Consider the following 13819-nt stretch of genomic DNA (forward strand, 5'->3'; position numbering starts at 1 on the left):
TTCATCCCCTTTTCTCCCCAATTTTGGAGTGCCCAATTCCGTCTACTCACTAGGTCCTCGTGGTGGCATGGTTACTCACCTCAATCCAGGTGGCGGAGTACAAGTTGCCTCCGCTTCTGAGACAGTCAATCCTCACATCTTATAATGTGGCTTGCTGTGTACGACACCATGGAGACTCACAGCATGTGGAGGCTCATGCTACTCTCTGAGATACACGTACAACTTATTACGTGCCCCATTGAGAGTGAGAACCAACTAATCGTGACCACAAGGAGGTTACCCCATGTGACTCTACAACCGGGCCAATTTGGTTGCTTTAGGAGACCTGGCTAGAGTCACTCGGCACACCCTGGATTCGAACTCGTGACTCCAGGTGTGGTAGTGGATGTTGTTCTTATCAAACATAATTGAAATTCCAGATAGGCTTAACTCATTAATCATTTACATCTATAAATCTAACCAGCACATGTTTCAGTTTGTCTTTTGTCCAACCGATTTTTCAAGCCATAAAATTTGTATTGCCATTACAGTCAATAATATATAGAGATACATAGATACATATAGCATATATTATATTGCTGAGGTGTTTTGAAATGTATTAAAAATATTAGTCCATTTTTCAAATACAGCAGTTGACATCATTGTCCACAGTTATCATGCCATCATGACTATTAACTCACATACTTTGAATGGTTGCTCGTGAGGTATGAATAAATCAAACAAAATCAGGAATCAGAATCATTTATTTGTCACTGCACGAATGCAATTGATTTTGTGTTGGTTGTGAGCAGAAGATAATAAAACATTAAAACACAACAAAAGAGGCATCATTTTAGAAGCATTCTTTGTAGCTTGGGAAAGAGCACAGCAAAATATTGTCCATTTGACTAGAACAACATTGAGGTGACTAAACATGATCATTATAATGGACTAAACACTATCTCTCTCTATGATAAATCTTAATACATCTGGCCAAAAGAAGTCTGGACTAAAAAATGTGCCTTGTGCAAAGAAAAACAGAAATGAAAAAATTCAAGAGTTTAGTTAAATACTTTTTTGACAGCATGAAGCTTGTGGTTAAAGTAAATCACTTGGACGGAAGTTGCTCTTAGAGATTAAGTAAACAAAAATTGTGATGTGTGACTTCACTATGGCCATTTTAAATGTGGATCAATTGTGTAGCATGTGTTCGCATTTGAATTCTATATAAATGATTTTGTCACATGCTGGTCAACGTGAGTCTGTCTGATCTGCAATAGACACCCCAAACCAAATAGGTGGCAGTGTTACTCGCTGCAAGGCAACAACGTCATTTGTGTGCGACAGGAAGTGTCTACATCAAAAGCGATGGCAGATTCTGTGTGCGTTTTTGAGTTTACACGAAAATCTCAAGCAATCTAGACTGAATATCGAATCTATTTAGCCATGTTTAGCATTTATTAGTATCTGTGTGATGCCTATAATAGTATTTTATTTTTTAAGTAGAGCTTTTCACATGGGGCGACTGTCCAGTTGAGCGTAGATCAGAAGCTGTGATCACACTGCAGACCATTCCAATGTGTGTTATCTGTTTGCAAATGCTTAAATTGGATATCGAGTGTGTACAAAAATACATAGATTTTATATATATATATATATATATATATATATATATATATATATATATATATATATATAGGTTGCAATAAAGTAATGGCATTGTGATCACTCAGCATGATGCCAAATGACTGTCAGCAAATATAGGCAGAAAACTAGTAGTGTTGAGGGTGAAAACGCGTTGGCCCTTTTATTTGTTGTATTTGTATTATGTTGATCGCTTTAGACGTTTGTATAAGAAGCACGTTCCTAGCAGATAACGTTATAAAATGCATGTTTGTCATTTGTTGATCACATTGGTCTCATGCGATGCAAGTGATCGAGTCCACTGTCAGAAAGCTAAAACGTGGCATGTACTTCATTTGTACGCAATGTCGTTTGGAACTGTCACAGAATTCAGAGGATAGGTTGATGTACTGTCCCTTAAAGGGATGGTTCACTAAATTATACATTCTCTCATCATTTACTCACCCTCATGCCATCCCTGATGTGTATGATGTTCTTTCTTCTGCTGAACACAAACGAATATATTTCAGCTTTGTAGGTCCATACAATGAAATTGAATGGGTACCAAAAGTTTGAAGCTCCAAAATACACATAAAAGGCAGCATATAAGTAATCATAAGACAACATGGGTTAAAATATATGTCTACTCTTCAGAAGCGATATGGTTGGTGTGGGTAAAAACAAGTCTTTTTTACTATAAATTCTCCTTCCTGCACAATAGGGGGCTATATGCACAAATATTGTGAATCGTGTCGTGGAAAATCGCGAAGAATCTCTCTAAGTTGCAAGAAAACTCTCGGAGTCTTGAGTTCCAGGTGCCATAGTTGTAGTTTATTGAACACCAACAAACTTGAGACCAGTCAGCTGTCCGTTCTGACTAGATCATCTTAAATTCTCATTTATATACCTTTTGTTATCTTTTTACATTTATGCATTTGGCAGATGCTTTTATCCAAAGCGACTTACAGAGCCCTTATTACAGGGACGATCCCCCTGGAGCAACCTGGAGTTAAGTGTCTTGCTCAAGGACACAATGGTGGTGGCTGTGGGGCTCAAACCAGCTTCCTTCTGATTACCAGATTACCAGTTATGTGCTTAGACCACTACATCACCACCACTTTTTGCCCACTATCTCTGACCAGTGGGGTCACTGCCCTTGTCTTTTTCTTCGCCACCAATATGTTTTATGTCCTTAGTTAATTAAATATTGGTGGAAAATCTCTCGCCTATCTATATTTAAAAAAACATATATCTTCCATATGCAGCTGGCAACTTCTCATATCTTGGGCATATGTCACAGTTTATGCAAAGGGCACGTTGATTTAGAATCACTTGTGTAAGAGACAAACAGCCTTTCCTCATAACATACCTTTTACCTTTCACCTACATTCCAATGTACCCTCATAATGAGGCGGCTTCGTTTGCTCATACTCCATATAATTTGATTAATAAAAGAAAATACATGCTTTAAAGATATACATCATACATTCAACTCATTAAATCAACACACCATGTCAGAAATATATCATATAAGAGATACCTAACTTAAAGGTATTCATCATGTAAGAAATACATAATGTATTTGAATGAAACAACATATATTTTAAAGATATACGTCAGCATATAACTAATTAAAATAAATACATGAAAGATATTTGTCCAAATACAACTAATTAAAAGAAACACATCATGCCTTCAAAGAAATACACCATAATCGCCAAATACGTAAAAAAAGAACGTGAAAGTGCAGATTGATAGCAAAAAAAGGATTTATAGTGGTTTTAACCACTGGAGTCATATGGATCACTTTCATGCTGCTTTTGTCTTTTTTTTGGGCTCCAAAATTCTAAAAGTCTTTGTAATCAGCAGAAGAAAGTCACACACATCTGGGATGGCATGAGGGTGAGTAAATGGTAATAGTATTTACATTTTTGGGTGAACTAACCCTTTAATTTTGGGAAGTGGTCGCATGCAAGTTAATGTTTTGTCATTTGTCTTTCAAATTGTAGTTGTTGTACCATCTCTGGGAGTCACAGTTAGAAGGAATATGCTACAAGAAAAACACCAGTTGATGCAAGGAAATACATAAATATACATTCACAATTAACTTATGTTCGTCTTGGAATAGCTGATGACAGCAGCTGACTGCTTATTTGAATTATATATGTATTTTGTATTATTAATTCCCCCTGGCCTTTTCCTTTTTACATTTTTTGTTTTGCAATAGTATTTATACATACCTTATAATAGAATGTTTAATGTTTACGAATTGTGATGATGTTTATAGAATAAAAATAAACATAAAATCAATCAAACCAAAAAAGCAGCTGACTTTTTTTTTTTTTCATTCTAACTGTACTCTAACAATCACGCTTAACTTCTGCACATATTGACATAAAACACTGAATCCCTGGGTAATACTAAACAGATTTTTCCAACAATTGGTTTGAATCGGCTGTCTAAACGTGATTAAACTTGGAGGCCTGCGGTGAGGCGATGTCACTGAAGAGTGGTGGATGTGCCTAATGGCGAATGATTGACTGCACTGTGAAGACAAAAGGAGAAAAATACAGGGACGTGACATTGGGACAAACTGAAAATTATTGTATTTGAATTAGGAATGTGCAAATCTATACATTTTCTTAGTCGACTAAGAAATGTCTTGTTGTTTGAACAACTAACCAACTAGTCTGTGTTAAAGATACTTATTTAATATTATGCTCTGTTATGTTCACGTGATTCCCATCAGACACGTTTCAGAGGGATATAGGGACTCAGCGCAGCACTTAAACATGATGACTAATGGATATTTAACAAATAAATAGGCTAAATACCTATAACCTCTTATTGCACAAAACTATTAAAGGATTGAAAAAGTTACAATACAGAGTGGCACAAAACTTAAGTGTGATACAGATAAGACATAAGAGTGATACAGTCAGGTCCATAAATATTAGGACATCGACACAATTCTAATATTTTTGGCTCTATACACCACCACAATGGATTTGAAATAAAAAGAACAAGATGTGCTTTAATTGCAGACTTTCGGCTTTAATTTGAGGGTATTTACATCCAAATCAGGTGAACGGTGTAGGAATTACAACAGTTTGTATATGTGCCTCCCACTTTTTAAGGGACCAGAAGTAATGGGACAATTGGCTGCTCAGCTGTTCCATGGCCAGGTGTGTGTTATTCCCTCATTATCCCATTTACAAGGAGCAGATAAAAGGTCCAGAGTTCCTTTCAAGTGTGCTATTTGCATTTGGAATCTGTTGCTGTCAACTCTCAATATGAGATCCAGAGAGCTGTCACGATCAGTGAAGCAAGCCATCATTAGGCTGAAAAATCAAAACAAACCTATCAGAGAGATACCAAAAATATTAGGTGTGGCCAGATCAACTGTTTGGAACATTCTTAAAAAGAAAGAACGCACCGGTGAGCTCAGCAACACCAAAAGACCCGGAAGACCACGGAAAACAACTGTGGTGGATGACCGAAGAATTCTTTCCCTGGTGAAGAAAACACCCTTCACAACAGTTGGCCAGATCAAAAACACTCTCCAGGAGGTAGGTGTATGTGTGTCAAAGTCAACAATCAAGAGAAGACTTCACCAGAGTGAATACAGATGGTTCACCACAAGATGTAAACATTGGTGAGCCTCAAAAACAGAAGACCAGATTAGAGTTTGCCAAACAACATCTAAAAAAAGCCTTCACAGTTCTGGAACAACATCCTATGTACAGATGAGACATAGATCAACTTGTACCAGAGTGATGGGAAGAGAAGAGTATGGAGAAGGAAAGGAACTGCTCATGATCCAAAGCATACCACCTCATCAGTGAAGCATGGTGGTGGTAGTGTCATAGCGTGGGCATGTATGGCTGCCAGTGGAACTGGTTCTCTTGTATTTATTGATGATGTGACTGCTGACAAAAGCAGCAGGATGAATTCTGTTTCGGGCAATATTATCTGCTCATATTCAGCCAAATGCTTCAGAACTCATTGGAAGGCGCTTCACAGTACAGATGGACAATGACCCAAAGCATACTGCGAAAGCAACCAAAGAGTTTTTTAAGGGAAAGGAGTGGAATGTTATGCAATGGCCAAGTCAATCACCTGACCTGAATCCGATTGAGCATGCATTTCACTTGCTGAAGACAAAACTGAAGGGAAAATGCCCCAAGAACAAGCAGGAACTGAAGACAGTTGCAGTAGAGGCCTGGCAGAGCATCACCAGGGACGAAACCCAGCGTCTGGTGATGTCTATGCGTTCCAGACTTCAGGCTGTAATTGACTGCAATGGAACCTTCTCAAGAAATGCAAGAAATATCAGGCTATCAAAGCAACTCAAGACAAACTTTCACTCCACAAAAGGTACTTTTGTTAATGACAAACAGTTTTTCTGAACCAGATTAAAAATGTTAAACATTTACGAGGTACAAAAGGGAATTCCTTTGAAGTTTAAGCACTTGGAGGAATTCTTAAAAAAACAGCAGGAGGAGACATTGAGATGTGATCATGTGACAGGACTCGCAAGGCTCAAACAGAGACCTCCACCGGGCTTGCCACCAGCAAAGCACAGCTTGGTGTTTGCTGTCCGCATCAGAGAGTAATTCCCACTTACGCATCATTCACTCACATTGCTTTTTTGGTTTGGTCACTTGATTGGTGGTTTTGTGTGGGTTAAATCTTTGCTCATTGCTTTTTGGATCAAAGGTGTGAACCCTAAATTAAAAAGGACATTCAGATGCTGAGGAAGATCTTCAGTGGCACCTTACAGTCAGCAATACATCTTTAAAAATGCTCAAGACTTTGGAGCCTTGCATGGGGGTGAGATAATCATATGATGTTCTTTTGTTTGCATATTCCTAGAGAATTCCATATTCTTAGAGAAAGGTTCCTCTTAGACAACACACTCATATAGCAGAATCTAGGTAAGTATCATAATTGACATTTACATAGCGTAGAACTCTTAAAGGTAGATCAGCAAAAAATGCTAGAGAAAGTGTAGAAAATTCATGTGAAACTAAATTGATGTTTTATAGAAATAAACACCACTAAATCAAATTAAAATGAATTGTAACTGTAAAAATACATACATTGAAGATGTGTAACCCTTTAAAGTCTTATGTTTGTAGGAATGCCAAGTCTGACCATTCAAAACGTCTTGAATAATTTGTTTTGGTGTATTTGGATGCGCAAAATTCTCGCATTCATACTAACAATTTAAGAAAATGTTCAGATGTTCTTCTGCTTGTATTTCAAGGAAAATATGGGATCATCTGATTGGAGGACCTTATCCATGAGATGTACTCTGCTGGAAAGAACTTCAGGGTTGTAAACAACTTTATGTGGCCATTCTGTTTGTCTGTACCACGACATGCTGCTGGAGACAAAGTTGGATTAATGAAAGATGTTGGGGACCCTGGACCCAGAGCTGAGGACATAATTAGAGTCATCAGAAAACTCAGCTGAGCTAATGAACTCTCATGGTGGAAGTCTTTCTAGTGTTGTGCAGGACTATGTTAAAGGAATAGTTCACACAAAAATGATAGTTCTCTCATTTACTCAACATTATGTCATCTCAAACTCTTTTTTTCTTCCACTGAACATAAACAAAGTAGGACAAAGCCCGTGTGATCGAAATCACATGTGAGCCCGTGATTTCGATGGCCGAGTCTGGAATCTCCGTAGACAGCCAGGTTTCTGTAAGGCACATAACGCAGCAGTCCCTCGTCTCTCGTTGGAAAGAGATCCGCGCTCTCAGCTCGCAGAGTTTGTTGTCCAGAGACTGAACATTTGCCAGTAGTATACTGGGTAGCGGGGGTCGATTTGCACGACGTCTTACTCTGATGAGAACGCCGGCTCGTTTTCCTCTTTTCCTTCTGCGTTTCCGCGGCCGAGCAGCACAGACAAAGGGCTCGCCCGGCGTGTTTGTAAACAGCGGTCGGCATTAAGGAATTTGAAGTCCGGTTTTCGATGTGTGATTGTAGAACTAATGTCCAAAAGCGTTTGTCTGTCGTAAACAATAAGGCAGACAACATCCAAGACAAAAAAACAAAGAACTGTAAACAAAACAAACAATAAACCGCAGTGTTGTAACGGAGCTCGCAACGCAGCAGCCATACTCGGCGCCATCTTGAGTCCAATCAAATGATGTCTGTAGGTCCAAACATTTTAAGTGAATGGTGACAATTTTCAAGCTCCAAAAAGGACATCAATGCATCATAAAAGTAATCCATAAAATTCCAGTGGTTTAATCTATGTCTTCTGAAGCAATTCAATCATTTTACAGCACATCCATCCATCCATCCATCCATGTCAACCGCTTATCCTGTGTACAGGGTCGCAGGGGGCTGGAGCCTATCCCAGCTAACATTGGGCGAAAGGCGGGGGACACCCTGGACAGGTCACCAGTCCATCGCAGGGCCACACATAGACAGACATACACTCACACTCACCTCCACATCCACAGCAATTTTTTTTTTTTTGGAGACACCAATTAACCTAGCCTGCATGTCTTTTGGATGGTGGGAGGAAGCCAGAGTACCCGGAGAGAACCCACGCAGACACGGGGAGAACATGCAAACTCCACACAGAAAGGCCGGGGCAACCAGGGTTTGAACCCACGACCTTCTTGCTGTGAGGCGACAGTGCTAACCGCTGCACCACCTTGCCGCCCATTTTATGGCACATCATTGTATTAAAAACATTAGATATGTAAAAAAAAAATATTTTGACATAAGTAAAAAGGAAACATTTTGTGTTTACTGGGAATGTTAAGTTCATACTAATAATTAAGATTCAACTTTATTGTCATTGTGCAGAGCCAATGAAATGCAGTTGTTTTTGCATATCCCAACTAAGCTGAGATCAGAGCACAATTATTATTATTTTTATTTTTTTTGGTGATAGGAGAAACATGCATAATTGTGATTTTTATTGTATTCAGCATTATCAGTAATTAACGAAGGACAACTTTCAGGGTACAAAGAACGATTCAAATGCTTCTAATGACATTTATTACATCAATTTACGAAATGAGAAGAACTATGATGACGGTCCCGGGTGACGTCAGAAGCACACGTGAATCAGCCATGAGGCAACCACTTCTGATGTCAAGGAGAGAAGGGGTGGTCTGAATTGAATTGTAAGGACAGACTGAAGGCTTTGACAATTCAGCTCTCATTATTCAACGGATGAACTCTGACCAAGGTAAGACATTGCATGCTGGCTGAGCATAATGACAATGGAGCTTAAAACTGTCTAAACTGGAAGCGCGCATGTAGCGTTAACAGCATCGACGATTATAATGCGAGCATTCTAATTGTATCGCTTCGTTAGCAGTGTATTCTTACACAGCGTACAGCTATATTGACATTGACATGGATTTGGAGTGGTGACGAAATGGTGTTTCCTTTTTACATCAGCAAATGTCGGATTTACACGCATAGTATTTCCTACAAGCATGAGCCGCAGCTATATTGCTTGTAAGGACAGCCTGCAAAAATGACACAATCAACGCTAGCGTGGATATTCCGGTACACTGTGTCGGTTTTCATTCTGAGAATGTTTGATTGTGGTTTTAAAAAAATTATATAAAACCTAAAATTGACATTCCTAGAACGTAGGTTGCCAAAATAAAACCAAAGTGAGCCATATACTAACGTTAGGGGAACGTTCTACGTTTGCTGACACTGGTACTAGGCAGCTCCTGACATCGTAGGCTAACTTTTAACTATGAAATCAAATATTCAAAGGCACAATTTAGTGCACCATTATGCCTTGAGCTCGTGGCTCTGTTGCTTGCGCAGTGCGCGTGGGTTGTGACATTTACCAGTAATCATTTTTAAGATCTTTGCGTCGTTTTACGCAATGACGTTTCAAGCACATGTACTGCACATTTCTGTTACAGTTGTATCTAGTTTAGGATTAACTTTAAGCGGACAATAAATAATAATACAAATCAGAAAGCAAAGTAGAAAATGTTATGGTGTCACTCAATAAAACATAACACGTGCGGCATGTCAGTTTAACATAGATTTTCCATATATTTCGGCTTTATACAATACTTACTATATTCAAGGATTCATTTCAACCTGATATTATTTGCTAGAACATAGATTGTGTTTGTACTGAAATGTTTTAGCAAGTACCATATCTTTAAACTGTAACATACACTCACCGATACACTTTATTAGGTACACCAGTACCTGTACCTGCTGCAGCCTCAACATTTTTTTTGGCTGACAGAAGTGGAACCCTATGAGATCTTCTGCTGTTGTTGCCAATCCGCCTCAAGGTTCAAAGTGCTGTGCGTTCTGAGATGATATTCTGCTCACTACAATTGGACATCATAGTTATCCGAGTTACCCTAGCCATTCTGTCAGCTCGATCAAGTGTGGCCATTCTCCGTTGACCTCTCTCATCAACAAGATGTTTTCGTCCACAGAGCTGCCAGTTACTGGATGTTTTTGGCACCATTCTGAGTTAACTCCAGAGACTGTTGTGGCTGAAAATCCCAGGAGATCGGCAGTTACAGAAATACTCAAACCAGCTCATCTGGGATGAAATCGCCATGATCAATTTATTTTCCCCATTCTGATGGTTGACGTGAACATTAACAGAAGCTCCTGACCTGTATCTGCCTGATTGTATGCATTGCACTGCTGCCACACGATTGGCTGATTAGATAATTGCATTAAGTAGGTGTACAGGTGTTCCTAATAAAGTGGTTTTTGAGTGTATATGCCTTAAATAAATAAAAGGTGAAGTAAATATGCTAAAGTGCCCATTAATGTATGTGAAGAGGAGCCTTGGTTATACATTAGCTACTATTGATGTATGCCTGACAGAACAGATTGCTCAGATTTGGTGAATAGGCATTATGCATTACTATGTCAGAAAGTAGGTGGTGATTATGGAAAAGTGCATGCATCATGATCTCCTATGTAGTGATCTAGATCTGTAAACTAACTTTGCTTGGCGAGTATTGTAGTAGCTGTTTTTAGAAGGTCTACAGCCCTCTGATGTCAGTGTTGCATTTATGGAGAACTTAATGCTTTTGGAAGTGGTCAGCTTAGTAGGTATTTTAATTTTACACTAATTTGTTGTCTTTTTGTTTTAACACATTTAAGTTTCGGCACATGGATTGCAATGGTTTCCAACAATTTTGTCTGTTCAGAAATTGCTTAAATTGTAGCTAATGATGCTTGGCATTTTGACCAACAGTTTGAGTGTATCACATCATAATTGTGTGCACCGTGGCTTGACTTTAAGATAATTAAAACAATTCTTGTAATTTATGTCAAGTGTATGTCACAATGGAATTGCTGCTCTTATTGCATGATATGTTATCTACAACTCCACAGAATCAAGGCTATTGCTATTTTCATGTCCAATGATAATTTGCTAGAGTTTGTGGGGCACCTTATAGTACTCTCTCACATTTAGCAAGTCACCAGGCTGGTTCAAATATTCTGGCTGACATTTTAGTCAAGGAAGCATTAAATTAAAATGTAAAATTTGCTCATATGTTCAGCCATAAAGTGCTAAAGATTTGAATCAAATTATACAACTATGCCCAATCACCCGTTTAGCATATTATTCTGGTAGAACATTGTTTAATGAATTGTGGTTCAGCATAACATTATGGACATATGTGAAATTTGTTTTATTTGTCATGTAGTGGAAACTCCTGATCCAAAGCCAGGAATTAGAGACTCAATCCTGGCTTGTGTACAATGGTTAAAGGGTAGATAAAACTCTACGCTAACCTCCGTAACCAGTTCATGGGTGACTCATTTTTTGGTTGGGAATTTATAGCTTCTATAAGTTGGATATTTGGTTTTTGAATTTTAACAACAAATGTATTTGGCCTAGATCTTCTGTGTGGTTGATGTTTATGTCGATCTCAAATCCTGGAGGAATGCAGCAATGACTTTTCAGGGATTGTTAATAATGTTTGTTGGCCCTATGCCATGCAGTGATCCTGGTATTTCAAGTACCATAGCAGCCTTTCACAAACCTGATTTCACCAGTACTATAATTCATGCCGAAACTCGTTCTGTTCTTTTCAATGTTTTGTTTTTTGATCAACTACTTAAAGGATTTTGCCTACTTGTTCAAGTGTCTGATTAAAATAAACTAAAGCAACAATTCTAGAACATTTAGTCACAACTTGATTTTGTTGTGCTCTGTCCATTTAAATTTATAAAATGGAAGTTTACTTTTGACATGAATCCATTTGAGTTGGGACTACATTCATTCTTTTTGTGGTGCTAATGTAACATTAATGAAACTGGGCAGGGGATTTCCATTTCCCAGAATGCTTGGCATGGGACTGGATGGGGAGAAACAAATTATGCAAATACTAAAGGTGCGTACACACTGCCAGCGTCTTTGTCGCTGCAGGTCACTAGTGGCTGGCGGTAAAGTAGCTAGTGGGTGTTCCCACTACTGGTTGCCTAGTAACGTTTATAAATGACATTCACGTCATTCCATTGCTGTTGACAGCGAATCTCTTTTCTTGCCACTAAAAACAAACATTTTGGAGGGAAAAGACTAAATATAAATGGAATCAGTACATAAAATGCTTTATATCAAAGATGAATGAGAAACAAGGCGTGCTGTTTGCCATAGCGGCTGTTTATCTGCGGCGAAAACGCAAATGCCGGTCGGTCTGGGTCCATAAAATCCCCGCGATCTCAGATACACCTTTCCACGCAGTATTTTTCTTAAAAATGTCCTTGTACGTGGTACAAGGACATATCATAGAGCACTGGAAAATTTCTAACAGCAACAATTAGCCTTTCATCCATCTTTCCGTTACTGCAGGAGCTGAGAGAGAGAGAAGGATCACGTGAGCTCTCCCGTCTTCTCTCCTATTGGCTGTCACTTCCGTTAGTCGCTCTTCATTTGAATAAAGTTGAACTTGTCTCAACTTTTTTGCGTTGCTGGACACGCCCACATCTAGTCGCCAACGGTCGCGACAGCTCGTGTCGCCGGAAGTCGCTGTGCTCTCATTGAAAATGAATGGGATGGAGTCGCGCGTAGTGTGTACGCACCTTAATGATTAATAAAATAAGTTGGACCAACATAAGAAAAGTTGTTAAACAAACCATAGTAAATCTAGTTTGACTAACCTAATGAAGTTAAGTTAAAACTACTATAGTACATTAAATTGACCTAATATAACTAAACTATGTTGGCTTAATGAAACTGACTTGACTACAATTCAATTAAGGGAACTGACTTATTTTTTGGAGTCTCTTGATCAGAATTTTGGCTTTCTATAAAACTTTTACATGTATTTAAGCCAATTGAGTGCCATTCTTGCACATAACAAGACCATTTTGTTATGTTGCAGCCTTATGCTAAAATGCTTTAAGTCATTTTTTCACATCAGTCTACACGCCATACCCCCTAATGACAAAGCACAACCCAGATTTTTGATAACTTTAAAGATTTATATAAAAAAAAAAAGTATTCAGACCCTTAACTCAGTACTAGGTTGAAGCACCTTTGGCAGCGATTACAGCCTCAAGTCTTTTTGGGTATGATGCGACAAGCTTTGACGCCTAGATTTGGGGATTTTCTGCCATTCTTCCCTGCAGATCCTCTCCAGCTCTGTCAGGTTGGATGGGGACCGTTGGTGGACTGCCATGTTTAGGTCTCTCCAGAGATGTTCGATTGAGTTTAAGTTTGGGACCTGGCTGAGCCACTCAAGGACATTCACAGAGTTTTCTCTAAGCCCCTCTTGCGTTGTCTTGGCTGCATGCTTGGGGTCATTGTCCTGTTGGAAGGTGAACCTTCAGCCCAGTCTGAGGTCCTGTGTGCTCTGGACCAGGTTTTCATTAAGGATATCTCTGTGTTTTGTTGCGTTCAGCTTTCCCTCAACCTTGACCAGTCCCCCAGTCCCTGCTGCTAAAAAACATCCCACAGCATGGTGCTACCACCACCATGCTTCATTGTTGGGATGGTATTGTGCAGGTGATGAGCAGTGCCTGGTTTCCTCCAGACATAACAGTTCAATCTTCATTTTATCAGACCAGAGAATCTTGTTTCTCACAGTCTGAGAGTTCATTAGGTGCTTTTGTATATTCCAAGTGGGCTTTCTTTTGTCTTGCACTGAGGAGAGGCTGCCGTCTGGCCACTCTGCTGTAAAGCCCAGATCGGTGGTTGTCCTTCTACAAGTTTCTCCCATCTTTACACA

General features: G+C 39.0%; 1 protein-coding gene and 1 pseudogene across 1 annotated transcript in view; both read left to right on the forward strand.

The window, feature by feature from the left end:
* The first annotated feature begins 5905 nt into the window (after positions 1 to 5905).
* LOC127622464 (60S ribosomal protein L7-like 1) lies at positions 5906 to 7080 on the forward strand (annotated as a pseudogene).
* A 1626-nt stretch (positions 7081 to 8706) lies between these two features.
* The window catches only part of LOC127622210 (sodium-dependent multivitamin transporter-like), a 29965-nt gene continuing 24852 nt past the window's right edge, over positions 8707 to 13819 (forward strand). The window contains exon 1 of the mRNA XM_052096219.1: positions 8707 to 8820. The gene's annotated coding sequence lies outside the window, so the exon portion shown is untranslated. The remainder of the gene's footprint in view (positions 8821 to 13819) is intronic.

The sequence above is a fragment of the Xyrauchen texanus genome, chromosome 28 (genome assembly GCF_025860055.1).
Source record: "Xyrauchen texanus isolate HMW12.3.18 chromosome 28, RBS_HiC_50CHRs, whole genome shotgun sequence".
Classification (NCBI taxonomy): domain Eukaryota; kingdom Metazoa; phylum Chordata; class Actinopteri; order Cypriniformes; family Catostomidae; genus Xyrauchen; species Xyrauchen texanus.